General features: G+C 39.1%; 1 protein-coding gene and 1 non-coding gene across 4 annotated transcripts in view; one reads left to right on the forward strand and one right to left on the reverse strand.

Moving 5' to 3' along the window:
* Positions 1 to 17,803, reverse strand: part of DOCK1 (dedicator of cytokinesis 1) — a 551,011-nt gene that overhangs the window by 255,252 nt on the left and 277,956 nt on the right. The gene's annotated exons all lie outside the window — the stretch shown is intronic.
* TRNAK-UUU (transfer RNA lysine (anticodon UUU)) lies at positions 1,299 to 1,371 on the forward strand. Its single transcript has one exon. It is a non-coding gene; the product is annotated as a tRNA-Lys (tRNA).

The raw sequence follows: 17,803 nt of genomic DNA on the forward strand, positions 1-17,803 counted from the left end.
CAGGGTTGGAAGGGACCTCAGGAGGTCATCTAGCCCAAACCCTGGCTCAAAGCAGGACCAATCCTCAACTAAATCATCCCACCAGGCCTTTATCAAGCCTGACCTTAAAAACCTCTAAGGAAGGAGATTCCACCACCTCCCTATGTAACGCATTCCAGTGCTTCACCACCCTCTTAGTGAAAAAGTTTTTCCTAATATCCAACCCAAACCTCCCCCACTGCAACTTGAGACCATTACTCCTTGTTTTGTCATCTGCTACCACTGAGAACAGACTAGAGCCATCCTCTTTGGAACGCCCTTTCAGATAGTTGAAAGCAGCTATCAAATCCCCTCTCATTCTTCTCTTCTTCTGCAGACTAAACAATCCCAGTTCCCTCAGCCTCTCCTCATAAGTCATGTGTTTCAGCCTCCTAATCATTTTTGTTGCCCTCCGCTGGACTCTTTCCAATTTTTCCACATCCTTCTTGTAGTGTTGGGCCCAAAACTGGACACAGTACTCCAGATGAGGCCTCACCAATGTCGAATAGAGGGGAAAGATCATGTCCCTCAATCTGCTGGCAATGCTCCTACTTATACAGCCCAAAATGCTGTTAGCCTTCTTGGCAACAAGGGCACCCTGTTGACTCATATTCAAGCTTCTCGTCCACTGTAACCCATAGGTCCTTTTCTGCAGAACTGCTGCCTAGCCATTCGGTCCCTAGTCTGTAGCGGTGCATGCGATTCTTCGGTCCTAAGTGCAGGACTCTGCACTTGTCCTTCTTAAACCTCGTCACATTTCTTTCGGCCCAATCTTGAGCCTTATTAAACAGCAGGCACCATAGTTACTAACTAAATAGGCCAATTTTTTTAAAAAAATAAATGAGTGCATAACGTCAGGTCCTAAATGTACATTTATGCACCTAAATATGTGGCCTAATTTTCACATCTATTGAGTAGAGTGGTGGAAAATAGAAAAATAATTTTGTGGGGGAAAATGAAATTTCAAAGTTGTTTCCTTTTTCACAGGGATCACAATGGAATAATTTTACATTTTTGGTGATATTTTAATTGAAATTTTTGATTAAAATCACTACTTACATTGTTCATTTACCAAAAAACACTGCTCTCAATGAAAACCAGGTTTTTGAAGAATAAAATTTTTGCTAATAGTCTCAAAAATGATTTTGCTGAAAGTGTCCATAAAGTTTAAACAACAAATGTTGTGGAAATTTTTTGTCAACATTTTTTCATGAAAAGTTTCATTGTTGCAAAAAGCCTATTACAGCAAAAACACTTTTCATATGAAAAATTCCAACTGAGCCTTGCTAGCTCAGTTGGTAGAGCATCAGACTTTTAATCTGAGGGTCCAGGGTTCAAGTCCCTGGTCAGGCAATGAGCTATTTCCCAAGATTATAAAAGTCTATCACTTTGGCATCCTTCTGCGTGTCCTTTGGGGTGGAGGGATAGCTCAGTGGTTTGAGCCTTGGCCTGCTAAACCCAGGATTGTGAGTTCAATCCTTGAGGGGGCCATTTAGGGATCGGGGCAAAAATTGGGGATTGGTCCTGCTTTGAGCAGGGGGTTGGACTAGATGACCTTCTGAGGTCCCTTCCAACCCTGATATGCTATGCTATCCTATGCTATGAACTAGTGCTGAGCAGCTTGCTGTTCCTGTTGAAATTACAGTCCTCAGCACCTTTGACAATCAGGCCATTTATTTAGGTAAGTAAATACGGACCTCAGGGGACTAACATGAAGTACCCATTTTCAAAAAATCTTGGAGGAAGTATTTACTACTTAATGGGCAACCCAGAGAACAGCCCTGACAAAGCCTCCTGTTGGAACTTCAGGGTTTGTTGTTGGTGTTTTTACACAATCTTATCACTCTAATATCACATACATATTGATGAATAAGGCCGTAACAAACATAGGAAAACTCTTTTCAAATTTTTGTTAAAGGAACGAAATAGAAAATCAGATTACTGCCATGAAATTTTGCATCCATGTAAACCTTGATATGAACTATGAACTCCATCAAACTGGGATGAATTCCAGCATTCTTTTTTTCAGTATTTAGGATTATTATAAAACAGTTGAAATACAAGGCCTTCATGCCACTCAAGTCTCACATCTGGACATGCAGTGAGACATGGTCAGAGTGGCAAGAACAGCAGGTACCATGTGCTTCCAACAAGTCACAGAAAGGGTCTCCACACAACCCCATATAGCAGGAAGATCAACCTTTGATTATAGCTTGATACATTCTCCTGGGAGAACCACACACACAGTTTTCACCACAGGAAAACAGAGGTATCTAAAACAACTACTACCTACTGTTTATGCTTTCACTCAGAAAGAGAAAAAATTCTTTGAGATCTTCATAAAATGGTACTGCTTAGACATCCATTAAAATGTACTGTATCTTGTAGTCTCTTACAGTTAAACTGGAATCCAATCCAGTGCTTGATCAAAGCCCATCGACATCAATGAGTGTCTTTTGACTGGTTTTAATGACTGTGATTCAAGCCCTCAGATCAGCAGTTAAATCTGAAATGTATTATGAAAAAAAAAACTACTCTATGTAAGCGAGTTGTTAAAATTCTGACCACATTTCCTTTATTTCTACTATTATATTCACCAGATCAAAGAGCAGCTACTTCAACCTGCTACCAACTGCATTTAACAATTTTACTTTGTTGTTTGGTAAATGAGAGTAAATATACATCAGAAACTACAAATAAGAAGATTACAAATAATTAAAATCACTCCTATTAAAGTGAGTTTCAAACTTTTTAACCAAAATTCACATAAATCCTTGAAAATAGATGGTAGACAAACAAAGCTGCCACTAATTTTATTACAGGATTGACAACAAGGAACTATAAAAAAGATTTCACAGACTATAAAACGTGCATATAAAATTTGTTATACATGAATGAGTTATACATAAAAATACAGTGTTAGGTATAGTGTTAGGTACTGTAGCCAGACGACCCGCACCCCCATAATTGGTCTTTCGAGTGCAATCTGCACAATTTCCTGTGATGCTGTTACAAAGCCACAAGCAGTGGAAGGTTCCCAACGATGTTAGATGCTTGCTTAAAGCTGCATTGCTCTATATTACCAATTGTATTCATGCTTATGAATACGGAATCAATTAATGTAAGCAATGAGTGAGAGAGTGTGAGTAACAGCCAATGACAAAACAAAGAAGCAAATATCACTTTTTATGGAACCATGATATTATTTTGGTGAAAGCATAAATCTCAAGACGGACAGCCAGGTGGTTACCAACAAGGAAATGTAACAGCGCACTAAACTTGGGACAGGACTGGGAGCAACAGAGCTCTCCTGCAGATCGAAAGGGACTTTGGGGACTCTCGTCACCTCATGTCCAATCTCCAGGCAGCTGTCGCCTGGCCAGCCTCAGCCACCTGCAAAACTGAAATCAACATCTGTGCCTGTAGCCTGCCAGCATGAATTGTGTTGGGTGTGTGAGTATAATTTTGCAAGTAAGGAATGCCAATAAAATCAACCCTCAGTGCTGCTCTAGTTTGACTTTTGTTTGTGGTTATTTCTTGGCTGGTTCCAAGAATGGGTAACAGGTACTTACAAAAGACAGAGCATTTTTACAAGCAATGTCCTCTGGGGATGCTAGTGCTCTCCTTATGATTTTTTTTTTTTTTTGCTTTAAATACAGATTTAAAATATTAATGACAGAGTTATGTTATTGGCAGTGAAAAATGTTTTCAGAGTTGTGGTGGGTAAAAAATATTGACTACAGTAAAAGTGATAGTACATTCACAATTCTTGTCATTTCATTAGTAAGTCCTAGTCCTCTAAAATATAAAATATGATTCTGAATATGGGTTGCCACATTCCACTCTTATAAAACTTAAGATATGTAACCCTACAGCACTGCAACATGTAGTTTAACAGCATGGACTTTTGTGGTACAAATTACAAATGACACCAAAAAAAGTAATGGATGTTGTTATGAAAACTATTTTCCTGATGGCACATCCATTAAACTAAAGTGGCCCGTTTGCAAAATATAATAGTTATAATAGCGCTTTCTCATAAAACAACAGAGTCTGTATAATGTTTAAAATAATTTTGTTTGTATCTTATAGAATATAGATAGTACATTATACATTATAGTAATTTTCCTCACAGAAAGCTGAACAATCCTATTTGAAGATGACAATATATCTTCTCCCAAATAGCTACAGTTCATCATTTTGGGCCTAATTCTGCAAGGCTCTGAGTGCTCCCAGAGTGGTGCTTGGTGCTCCCAGCTTGGAGTGGAAGACCCTCAGCAAGTGTGCAGCACCTTGCAGACTCTGAACTTTTCACTGTAATGAAAAACAGTAATAGATAATTTTAAAAAAAATTGCTAAAAAATCCACAAATTAAATTTCATTACAACCTATTTCACTTTTTGCTATCATTTCCAAGAAATGGATGACTTTGCTCTCTAATATGTAGAAATGAAAATGTTCTGCATATTGTCAAATAAAAATTAATCAACTGCACAAAAATTTCAGATTGAGAAATATTTGTGGTTTTACTCCAAGGCAGGATCAAAAAGGCCTCTGCCAGAAGCTGGCAATGGGAGACAAGGGACGGATCACTTGATGATTACCTGTTCTGTTCATTCCCTCTGGGGCACCTGGCATTGGCTACTGTATGGAAGACAGGATACTGGGCTAGATGGACCTTTGGTCTGACCCAGTATGGCCGTTCTTATATTATGTTCTTATGAGAAGAGACCAGTTTTTAGTCAGAAATTATCTTAACTTTTGATTGAAAACAGAAAAAAGGCCAAATGGAAGAAAGGGGAGGTTGATAATAATGAATATAAATCAGAAGCTCAGAATTACAGAAAATTGATAAGGGAGGCAAAAGTACTCAAGGAGAAATCCTATTGTCCCTGACTCTGGTGGATTTTTTAAGTATATGAGGAACAAAAATAATCCTGACAATGTTGTTGGTTTATTACTAGATAGAAATAGTAGAATTGTCAATTACAATGCAGAAAAGGTAGAAATGTCAAATAAATATTTCTATTCCATATTTGTGAAAAAAAACAAATGATGTTGTCTTGTCATATGATAATGAAACCCTTTCACTTCCAACAGTAACACAAGAGGATGTTAAACAGCAGCTTGGAAAACTTGACACTTTTAAATCAGCAGGTCCACATCATTTGCACCCAAGAATTTTTAAAAAGGTGGCCAAATGGCTCTCTAGACCATTAATGCTGATTTTCAATAACTCCTGGAACACCAGAGAGGTTCTAGAAAACTGGAAGAACGCTACTGTTGTGCCAATATTTAAAAGGAGTTAACAACATGACCTGGGTAATTATAGGTCTGGCAGCCTAATGTCAATCCTGAGCAAAATAATGGAACAGCTGATATGGGACTCAATTAATATAGAATTAAAGGTAGGTAATACAATGAATGCCAAGCAGTATGGGTTTACGGAAAATAAATACTATCAAACTAAATTATTCCATTCAATCCAATATGGAACAAAAACAATTTTAAAACCTCAAAATGGAATTGTCATTCTCCAGACAGCTACGATACTGATTTAGGCCCCAGTTCAGCAAAGTACTCAAACATATGCTCAAATTCCATGGACTACAACTGGATTTAAGCATGGGCTTAGGCGCTTTGCTGAATCAGGGCCCTAATCCTGAGACTAGCCCAGGTCAGAGCCATTACATACTGGCAGTGTCTCTACAGATAGATGTTAGAGGCCAAAGGAGTGTAAATTCATTACATCTGAAGAGAAAGTGAGGGCAGGGGGGAGGAAGGTGGCTCTAAGTCACCTTTTGCATTCCCCTGATTCTGGGCTGCCTTGGGGCTAATTTAGAGTAGCCCTGTCATAAATATAAAGGGACGGGTAAACACCTTTAAATCCCTCCTAGCCAGAGGAAAAACCCTTTCACCTGTAAAGGGTTAAGAAGCTAAGACAACCTTGCTGGCACCTGACCAAAATGACCAATGAGGAGACAAGATACTTTCAAAGCTGGAGGGGGGTGGGAAACAAAGGGTTCTCTCTGTCTGTGTTGTTTTTTGCCGGGACCAGAGCAGGAATGCAGGTCAGAACTCCTGTAAAGAGTTAATAAGCAATCTAGTTAGATATGTGTTAGATTCTGTTTTGTTTACATGGCTGATAAAATAAGTTGTGCTGAATGGAATGAATATTCCTGGTTTTGTGTCTTTTTGTAACTTAAGGTTTTGCCTAGAAGGATTCTCTATGTTTTTAATCTGACTACCCTGTAAGGTATTTACAATCCTTATTTTACAGAGGTGATTTTTTTACTTTTTCGGCAATTAAAATTCTTCTTTTAAAAACCTGATTGCTTTTTCATTGTTCTGAAGATCCAAGGGTTTGGGTCTGTGTTCACCTATGCAAATTGGTGAGGATTTTTATCAAGCCTTCCCCAGGAAAGGGGATGTAGGGCTTTTGGGGATTTGGGGGGGAAAGACGTTTCCAAGCGGGCTCTTTCCCTGTTATTTTTGTTAGACGCTTGGTGGTGGCAGCAATAAGGTCCAGGGACAAAAGGTAAAATAGTTTGTACCTTGGGGAAGTTTTAACCTAAGCTGGTAGAAATAAGCATAGGGGTTTTTTTCATGCAGGTCCCCACATCTGTACCCTAGAGTTCAGAGTGGGGAAGGAACCTTGACAAGCCCAAGGAAATGTTGAGTACTTTGCCACACCACTTCTCTGCTTCACCTGTGTAGGGAGCAGGAGGAAGAGCGGGTGGCATACAGCTAGTTTTGCCAGCTCTACATTTCCTGAAGTATCCTGGCAGGGAATCCTCAGCTGCCCCTTCAGGCAGCGCAAGCTCCAGGCATCAGCTTTCCAAGCAGGTGCTTGGAGCAACATTCAGAATGGGATGGCAGTCTGTGTCTCAGGGCAGCAATTCGGTGGCGACTGCTTGGGGTGGCAAAATTGGTAGAGCCACCCCTGCCTTCAGGTCAGTTTACTGTTTGCATTGCATTGCTAAGGCAGCACAAATCTAGTGGAGTCAGGGATGACAATCTGACCCTAGATTCGCTGCTACAGTTTAAATCTAGAAATGATTAGCAAACAGTAACGAAACTCACATGAACTGAGACTTGAGGTTGTCTTTATCACACAAAATTTTACCAAAGCAGTTACTTTCTCTAGAAGACTTTGCATAAATAAATTCTCTCCATCAAACAGGTTGTCTGCCATTTACAGCTCACTGTACATTCATGAAGGATGTTCTTAGAAGAATGCTAAGGAGATTTTATAAATTTTATACATTTTCAGTCACATGTTGGTAAACAGAAGACCTTGGGTTTGGGTGCAAAGAAACAAACAGGACAGGAAGTGAGAAACAGACTCATGGTGGTCTGAATATAAGACTTGGAAGCAGGAATTCCTAAATTCTAAACTTATGATACAGACCTGGCAAAGTATCTTACCCTCTTTGCCTCAGATTCCCTGTTGCTAAATACAGATGATAACACAGATGCCCCCTGACTTATGCAATCATTCCATTCCAGAAAGCCTTGCGTAACTTGAATTTTGCGTAAGTTGGAAATGTATACCCGTACGTTATGAAAAATTTCTGCAACTCAAAAATCCTATTTCTGGCTTATGGAACTTTTTCCGTAAGTGCGAATTTGAGTAAATCGGGTCTTGCGGATAACCTGGGGAGCGTCTGTACCTACCTCACATTAGGAGGATTAATTAATTATATTTGAGCATGTATCTGACGTGCTTTGAATATGAAAGTCACAACGTCACTCAATTTTAGCACTCAATCTGTAAATGAATTGTATGGAAAACAAATTAGAACTTTCTCTAAAGCAAATAATGTAGGTAGAGCATACAGAACCCCCTGAACGACTACAGAGTATTTACAAAGATACTGAAAACTCATCTAAATGGAATAAAATATTCAATGCAGCTGGGGGACAGACACATACATAAATACTACAGTCAAGTGTCCTCTCTTTACATTGCTTTTCATTAATACAGGTACTGGATGTTCTTATTGTGTCTTTAAAATACCTGCTAAAAATACAACTTTATTGTTGGCACATCATCTGAGACTTTAACAAGTAGGAGAGTCTGTTTGAACTAAAAGGCAGAGTGGGTTTTGTTTTTAACTCTCTCTCTCTCTCTGTCACCTCCACTGAGATGCTGGTAAACTGACCACTGGCTCTGAAAACAGAAGACTAGATTTAGCAGTAATTTTGCATGTTGTTTTCCTCTGAGAATAAGATTTGTTGCATGATTATCACAAAAGAAAAACAAAACAAAAAAGAGAAACAAGATAAGATCTCAGAGGTAGAACTTTGCCCTTCAGTAAGACAGTTTTTTTCAGGGATGCGAGTGTCAGTGTGAAAGCAGAAAGTAGAGTAGCACAGTAATGCACTTGTATTGTTAATTAACTACATGATAGTACTTTTGTGTGTGTGTGTTTGAAGTGAACATCAGTCTGGGGCTTCAAGCTTATTTGAGACTTGGCGTAAGTTTACAAAAAAGATATGTCTACCGCACTAATGGATTGTCAAACTCTGTACAGGAACCTGGCATCATGATTAAATAATGACAATCAATGGCTGTAAACAAGACAGGGAAAGTGAAACCTCTGTGGTCTAGTCCTACGTGGCAAAATTCTACCTGTGGCTGAACACACTTGTGAACAGCAATGTTAGCTGACATAATCCTCAACACAGTTTAACCATCAGTGTAGATCAGTGCTGAGCATTGTGTCAATTAACTAGATTAAACTCTTCTCAAATCAGATAAAGAATTTGCCTCGATCTAAAATTTAGAGAATACCACAAACAGTAAGATATAATTACTTATTGTACACAAAACTAGCAAGTTTTGATCTGTGACAACTGTATTAAGAAGGGTTACAATTCAGTAGCTCCAATGTTTGTGATGGCCTTCACATGTTATAAGTATTGTTTCTGTTGTAACCATATTATGTTCTAATATGCTGCAGTAAGATATCAGCATGATAACTCATAGGGATGTTATGTTTTTTTTAAATGAACCACATCTTCAAATGAAACATGTAGATCCTTCTTAATGAAGACCAAGTAATTATCTTCGGAAATTTTTACTTTTCAGGGAAATGCTGTCTAAATAGTAGCTGATCAGATGAACAACTACAAAGGCATATGAATACTGTATCCTGCAAATGTTGTAGCCTACTTGGACCTCCAAACATGATCACAGATACACCTTTCAAAAGTGATCTTGCCATTATTTCAGAGTTCCTCTCCTGGCAGATATGGAAATATGTCAAGGACGATTAAATATTTGAAAACTAGAAATATAAAGCAAAATCTTTTTCTCTAGGATGAAAATGTAAATTATATTTATAATCTAGCATTTCTAGAAGTGGAATACATTTCACAAAACATACAGCATACAGAGTATATAAAAAACTTCTCCTGCAGCTTCAGGAATGAAATGTGTTAACGGATTTTAGTAATTAGCTACAGAGTATCATAAAACTAAAATAAACCTTGCAAGGGTTTTAATCTGCTCATATTATGTGGTTTAATACCATCAATAGTTTATCAGAAAACATAGCAAAATAATTCCAACTATTCATTCATATAGCATTTCAAAATACAGATTTGTAATACTTCTCTGCATTACATAGGATTACAACATTATGCACCACAAAGCATCCAGGAGGGCATGAAGGAGAAGAGGCATTTTGTGAGTAGGCCACTTAGTGACAAGAATATGGCCAGTAGGTGCACCGGCCACAAAACGCATGCATTGGGAGGAAAGTGCTGGTGTTCCCTGCCCTAACTGAAATTTGGCAGGTGAAATAAGCATAGATTACATACCTTCAGGGCATGCTGTTAGCACCATCTTTTTACATAGACTTATCAGGAGAAACCTGAGGTGGTGAATTTTGTGAGGGAAGTCAGTCTCTGTAAAGGAAAGTTCTTTTTCATTGTAGACTGAGATTCAGTTTTGTTAAGGGTTGGCTGCTAGTTACAACTTGGATTGCTATTTCAAAAATTCTGTAAAAGGTTCCTACAGTACAAAAAAGAGCAGCTATTTCATATTTTATATCAAAAACAAAACAAACAATATTTTGGAATCCCATTATAGATAAACAATATTTTTTTCAAATCAATGGGTAAGAAAATTTTTCCAATACAAAATTCAGACATTATAGAAAGTACTTTGTTCAATTATTTATTATAATTTAATTTTAATTTACTGTGATAATATTTCACAGTATGTTAGTAAATGAATTTTATTTATACAGAACTGCAGGTGATCATGGTACTTTAGAGACTGATAGCATTACAAATCCATATATCAAGGATCTTATAATTTAAATTAGATTTCCCATAACAAAGGATGGCAAAAAAGACAATGAAAAGAAACTGGAATATTAGCTTCTAGTAGATTTCAGCAGAGGATCTGAGAGGAGAGCAGCATTCATGTGGCAAATCTATTCTCCTCTTCCCAGTAGTTTCCTTAGCCATACTGTATTTCATCTCCCATGTGATCATTTTACTCAGATGCTCAGACATATCTAAAACTAATGGTTAGGAGGAGGCTAGTATTAGTAACAACACTTCTCTAGCAATTTTCATCCGCAATTACAAAGTGCTTTACAAACATCAGTGGATAAGCCTAATCTCCATTTCAGTAACAGAGAAACAGAGGCACAGAGAAGGAAGGTGACTTGCTCAAGGTCACTTAGTAAGTCAGTCACAGAGTTGGAATCAGAATCCAGATCTGCAGTCTGGTGCCCTATGTGCTGCAGCATGCTGACTGCATTGATTGGACCAACGTAACCTGACAACAAATCTGACAACATAACCTGACAACATCCTATGGATGTTTGTAGCAGCAAGAGGAGCAGAGTGATCACCAAGGGCTCAATGACTCTCTTAGGGGAATTTTGAACTGGCAAGTAATTATATTACTATTTGTTTTTGCATTTGGCACGAGGTGTGAATTTTTATATACTGAATCTGCAGCCTGGTTTACTTTCCAAAAGGTGACACATGTGGCTGAATTTGGTGACAAAGTAGAGCTTAAAATTTTATAGATACATGTCTGTGGAATTTCCATTTGGACAATTAACACAACAACGTTCCTACTTAAATGTTTTCCTGAGGACAGTACTGGAAACTACTTACATTTTTATTTTATTTTAAACTGCTCTCTGTCTATAGTTACCTTATCTTGACACTGGACAGAATAATTGAGTCCTGATACAACTAAATGGAAAGTGTCCTAGAGAGTAGTAATTTATTGAATTAGTTCTTTGCAGTTGAAACCAGGATGGATTTGGCCCAATGATTTATTTGTGGTGACATTTGGTGGTTTCTACAAGAACGATAAACTCCTTTCCTATAATGGTATCAATTACATTTGAATTTTATTTCTTATTAAACACAGAACTACGCAGAATACTAATAGGGATTACTTCAGACAGCCTATTACTGAACAAGGCATAGTTACAGGAAGATCTTCAAAAACTCACAGTGCATTTCAATGAAAAGAATACAAGATAAATCTACAGTAATAAATATGGACAAAAATAGCTGAACTTTATACACTGGAAAAATAACTTCATTAAACCTTTTCCAAGTAGGTTAAGAAATCAGATGATCAAATATTTCAATACAGTATTTCCTAACACAAACTCTTCTAGGTGAAGTAATTTCTTTTAAAGTTTTCACATTCCAGACTAAAGAGAACAGCTAGCGTAACTGGACTTGGCAGAAGTAAGGTATGGCTCAAATAAAAGTCAAATTACTCCCCATAGGACAGATAGTGAGCCAGACCATTTAGTGGTAAGCTGGGAATTTTTGCTCAATTTGAACCTCATGCTTCATTCCATGTCATCTTTGAAATAGTGCCTTAGAAAGCAAAGTCTGAGGGCTTGTCTACATGGCACAGCAAAGCACACTAGAGGGGTCTGATTTGTAGAGCGCTCTAACATGCAGCACTTTGCCCCATGTAGACCCTGTTGGCATGAACTTGATACCTTTTAGTTCACACCAGTAGGGTCTACACAGGGCGGTTAGAGTGCAGCAGGTTAGAGCTCTACAGGGCTGGCCTTACCATGAGGGAAACTGAGGCAGCCGCCTCAGGTGCTAGACTGAGGGGGCGGGGGCACCAATAGGACCCAGAGTGTAGAAAATTGTGTCTGCTGCTGATGCAGATGGATTCTCTCTGCTCTAGATGCACAGAGATGGTGGAGTGCTGTGCTGGAGGAAGGAGGGCACAAGAGACATAACAGGCAGGCAGGAGAAAAGGTGAGAGGGAATAACAGAAAGCAGCAGAAGCTGCAGGGAGAGAGAGGAGGAGGAGCCTCTTATGTACCCCTCTAGCACCCCCAGGAGCCTGGACTGATTAACACCAGCTTCTCAGGGAGCTTCCTGTTTCCTGCTGCTTCCCTGAACCCACTTGAGGAGAACAGGCAGTCAACTGAAGTAGTAGGTGCCAGTTAGGCCTTTAAGATGCTATCTTCCCTCGCCAGGCCCTGTGACCAGCCTGCTTATTTGTCCCCTTCAACTGAGTGTTGAGAGCCACTATAGTGGGCACAGAACAGCAATCATGAGTGAAAGAAGAAAACACCCCTCTGGGGCAGCATCCAGAAAAAGAAAGCAAGCAAAGGAAGCTTTTCTATCTAAGCAGGAAAGACTTCTCCTGAGATACCTAGACACAAATGTTCACAGTGAGCCTTCCGGCCTCAGTGTGGATGTGAGTGGTGAGGAGATGCCTGATCTTCCAATTAGTCAGAGTGCAGGTGACCTGGCAGCTATTGCAGCATCCATATCTCCATCTCAAATGGATGTAACCATGCACATTCCTGAAGAAAAGTGTAGATCAGAGAAGAGTGTGGTGGAGCTGCAAGAAACAGCTGCTGCTGAGTTTAGTTCCTTAAGTCTAGATGATCCAGGACTATGGACCCACTTGAGCAGTAGCCTGCGGGACTTCCTTGTACTGCATGGGCCACAGCAAGTGAAAAACTTCATGTTCGCCAAAGACAATGAAAATAGAAGTTTCCATCCAACATATTACTGGCGTGAAATCCCCAATGGTGACAAAATGGAGAGGCCATGGCTTATGTACTCAAAAACACAGAATGCTGCATAGTGTTTTTGTTGCAAACTCTTCCAGTCTAATGTTCCAGCCACACTGAGTTCTACAGGAACAAAGGACTGGAAAAATCTGGCTAGAAATCAGGCATGCCATGAGAAGGCGGCAAATCACGAGAGAGCATTCCACAGGTGGAAAGAGCTTGAGATGAGACTAAGGTTAAAAGCCACCATAGATGATCAACATCAAGAGAAGATTGCATCAGAGTCTCTTTACTGGCAAAATGTTCGGAAAAGGCTCATTGCCATTGTAAGAATGCTTGCTACCCAAAACCTAGCACTGCATGACACTTCAGATCAGCTGTATGTGCCAAACTAAGGAAACTTCCTCAAAATTGTGGCGCTGATGGCTGAGTTTGATGCTGTACTCCAGGAGCATCTAAGAAGAGTCACCACCCAAGAAATGTACACACACCACTACCTTGGAAAAACAATTCAAAATGAGATCATACAGCTACTGGCAACAAAAGTCAAACAGAAGATTGTGGCAGATCTGAAGTCAGCAAGATATTACTCTGTTATTCTGGACTGCACATCTGACATCAGCCATATGGAACAATGATTTTAATGGTGCGTTTTATAACAACAGAACCTAGTGAAAATGTCCCTGCAATGGTGACTGTCAGAGAGCATTTTCTAGAATTTATTGACATTGATGATACTACAGGAGCTGGTATGACAAATGTGCTTCTTAAAAAGCTGAAAGATACGGGAATTGTGATAGCCGACATGAGAGGAAAGAACAGAGGAGTGCAGACACGTATCCGAGAGTTAAACCTTCAAGCTTTTTTTATCCCATGCAGTTCTCATTCACTGAACTTGGTGGTCAGTGATGCAGCATCAGCTTCTAGTGAGGCTGCTGAATTTTTTAATGTAATTCAAAGCATCTATGTATTTTTCTCTGCATCAACTCAACAATGCCAAATTTTGAAGCAACATCTGGGAACATCCTCTCTGACATTGAAACCACTGAGTGCCATACGATGGGAAAGTCGAGTGGAGGCGATAAAGCCCATCAAACACCAAATTGGGAAGATACATGATGCCATAGTTGCCATTATGGAGGATAATGCTATGACAGGAACTGTTCGTGGAAGAACAGTGGCAGAGGGAAATGGAATCACCAGAAACATATATAACTTCCAATTTCTGTGTGGCTTAGTGTTGTGGCATGACATACTGTTTGAAATAAATGTTGTAAGCAAGAGACTCAAAGGCGTTGACCTTGATATATCTGGAGCAATGGAACAACTGGACAAAGCAAAGTCAGACCTACAGTCTTACCGGTCAGATGAGGGATTTCAAAACATTCTGAAGAGTACACAGAAGTTGGCAGAGGAACTTCACACTGAAGCTATTTTCCCATCCATTCAAGAATACAAGAGTCACCGAAGATGATGATAGTTTGATTACAAGGCACGGGATAATCCCACAAGAGACCCCAAACAACAATTCAAAGTTGAATTCTTTAACCAGGTGCTAGATTGTGCAATACAGTCAGTTGAAGAACATTTCATGCAGCTCAAGGAACACGGCAGTATATTTGGGATGTTGTATGATATTCCAAAACTCCTCATTATACCTGAAGAAGACCTACACCAGCAATTCAGGGCACTAGAGACAGTGTTGACACATGATGACATGCGTGATATTGAGTGATTTAGGTGATGAACTGAAAGCCCTTTCAAGATACATTTCAGCAGGATCAACTCCAAAGGCTGTTCTGGAATATATGTGCACAAATAAAATGACCACCCTCTTTCTAAATGCTTTTGTTGCTCTGCGCATACTTCTAACACTTCCTGTAACAGTTGCCAGTGGAGAACGCAGCTTCTCCAAGCTGAAGTTAATAAAAACACATCTACGCTCCACAATGACACACGAGAGGTTGGTTGGCCTTGCAACCATCTCAATAGAGCATGAGCTGGTCCAGACTGTGGACCTTCAGCAGGAAGCAGTTCAAATCTTTGCAACCAAGAAGTCACGGAAAGCACCACTTTGAGTATTCAAACAGATAAAAATGCCAGTGTTTACTATGCAGACAAGAAAAGTTACATTTGCTGTTCAGGCGTTTGAAAGTTAAGTGTTACTTAAAATTTTTGAAGAAGGCATTTAAAGTTGTTAGTTCTCCTTTATTGGGGTAGGTAGCAGAGCAATACCATGAGAGGAGTAGAACAGGAAGAAGGCAGAATTGAGACCTTTCAAAGTTTTGGCCCAAGCGAGGGAGTATGGGGGCGTCATTTGAGCTCCCTGCCTCAGGTGCCAAAATGTTGTAGGCCGGCCCTGTCTACAAATCACACCCCACTACTGCATTTTGCTGGTGCCACGTAGACAAGCCTTGAGCAACATAAACTTCTCAACAAATGTGCACTGCTCAGACAATAGCAACAAACATTTTCACTGTTGCTGCACCACAAGGTAAAGGGAGCATGACTCGGCTTAGTTAGGAGGAGGATGTGGAAAGTAATGACTCAAGCAGCATGCTCCCATGATAACCTGTAACTTATTCTGTAAATGGACAAATAGAATAATGCAGACAATTGCTTCATGGTTTCTTCATACTTTTTTCATGGCCTTCAAGGTAAGAACACACAGCAAGTGGTAACCCAGCCAGTGGTAGTACAGCATGGTAGAAAATAGCTGTGAAGGCTGATAAGCAGGCAGAGGAGTGGGCAAGAAACATGCAAAAGTTTACAGATTTATAGAATCTAGCCAGGTGTTCCCGGTGACTTTCTGGTCCCAATGCCACTGGCAGGTCACATCCCCTATCTCCAATTCACTTTCATGTACCTTACCTGGACAAAGGGATGACTATGTTTTGTACACATATTTTGTCGGGCTTCAAAAAGCAAGCTTATTACTATTATTATGAGACATTATTTTAAGGAGCCTTTCCCTTTCTATGAGGAGCCTTTATGATTTATTTTATGTATCTCTATGTATTAAGAATTAGGCTCTTTATATTGTATATGCAGTTTTTTCATATTAATTTATTTCTTCATAACTTCCTGTTTAATGAGATAGTAGTAGTACACATAAAATAAGATCTATGTTTTTAAATGACCGGTATAACTTTGGGGTATGTTCTGTGCCCATCAAAGCAAAGGCATTATTAAAGTAATTTGTTCGTCTCAAATCCAGTAAAACAATTGTTTGTACTGAGGTCTCTCATCAGGGAGTCCTGCCTCAAGGTAAGAGAAAGGAATTGGGCTTGCAGGCTGCACTACTTAGTGTCCTAGGGAGCCTGACTCACCAGCGTGGGTAGAAGCAGTCATTCACACGGAGGGGTTTTTGTAACATTCCTCACATTAACATTTATTCCCCATCTGTATTCTTTTTAAAAAGAAAGAAAAGGAAAACATCCTAATATATAGTTTATCTGGAATTAGTTTTCATATAGGAGTATATTTGCTGCTCTCTCTGGTGGCCAATCACACATTTGTTTAATCTAATTTTCATGGTAACCCACATATTTACGCATATGAAACCTTTTCACCAGATGTTAAGATGACAACAAAGGTGAGGGCAGATAAAAATTAAACTTAAATTAATTTTGTGCATCAGATCTTTAACTTGTGTACATTTTCATAGCTTAACTGAAGTTAATGGCGCTATGATAATTTACACGAGCTGAGAATCTATTTCTCTCAGGACATGTGGAATGAAAGAAGTGGTGGAGATAGGATAGACACTTCTATTCTTGGACTTGTGTTACTTATAGCTCAAATTTTTCTTCTCGAATATACCCCTGAGATTGCATTGAAAACTGTGGGACTGATTCTCCTCTCTCTGTCTCAAACCTAAATAACTCCACTGAACTTCAATGGAGTTACTCCCAGTTTACAAATACATACATGTCGGGTGAATAAGGCCCAGTGTTTTTAGCTACTAAGCCCCTGGAGGAAAAACTAAAAGCAAAAACTGATGCATTTGTACCAAAGGATAAGTAGAAATGAAGACAGATTAGATGTTCTGGAGGGGAAAAAAAAAAACACTAAAACTGTGAATAAAAGCACTCAACTTGTAAATGCTGAAATGGAAAGTTTAAAGAATATCTCTGGGGCTTTAAATGTAAGAAAATACTTTCTCTGCTGCCAAATGGAGACACTGGAAAACCAGTCTTAAAGTCAAAATGGAAGGGTTCTGAAGGACCTGAATTAAAGGGTTTCATTGCTGCAATATGTAAACTGTTGGAAGTGAGGAGACATTTTATGTTCAAATGCATGCGCACAGTTCACACTGAAGTCTGTCAGATCCCCACGTGTCCAATGGCAGAACTGACCCTTGGTTTAGAACATTTGATTCTCCATTAAAGGAAAAGCGTAAGTAGAACATGCATTTCTCATTACCATAGAAATCTCCAGAGCATGCATAAAAAGAATTAAAGGCAAATTCCACACACTTCCACATTTTTATACCTCAGGCTCATGTGAAAGGACTGTTATAAACTTTCGTTGTTATCTTAGCAGAGAAAGAGGCTTCATTCATTTTGAGAATCAAACAAAAAAAAAATAATCGAGAAAAATAAATGGCATGTAGTGTCACCAGATCTATCCCTTGCAAGTATGGGCATGTGGAGAAGGCTTGTTATAGTGAAAACACTCTGTTCTCAAATCACAGCAGATGTGCTTATTTTATACCTAGCCAAACCCTGGGTTATTTAGAAAAG

The sequence above is a fragment of the Lepidochelys kempii genome, chromosome 7 (assembly GCF_965140285.1).
Source record: "Lepidochelys kempii isolate rLepKem1 chromosome 7, rLepKem1.hap1, whole genome shotgun sequence".
Lineage (NCBI taxonomy): Eukaryota > Metazoa > Chordata > Testudines > Cheloniidae > Lepidochelys > Lepidochelys kempii.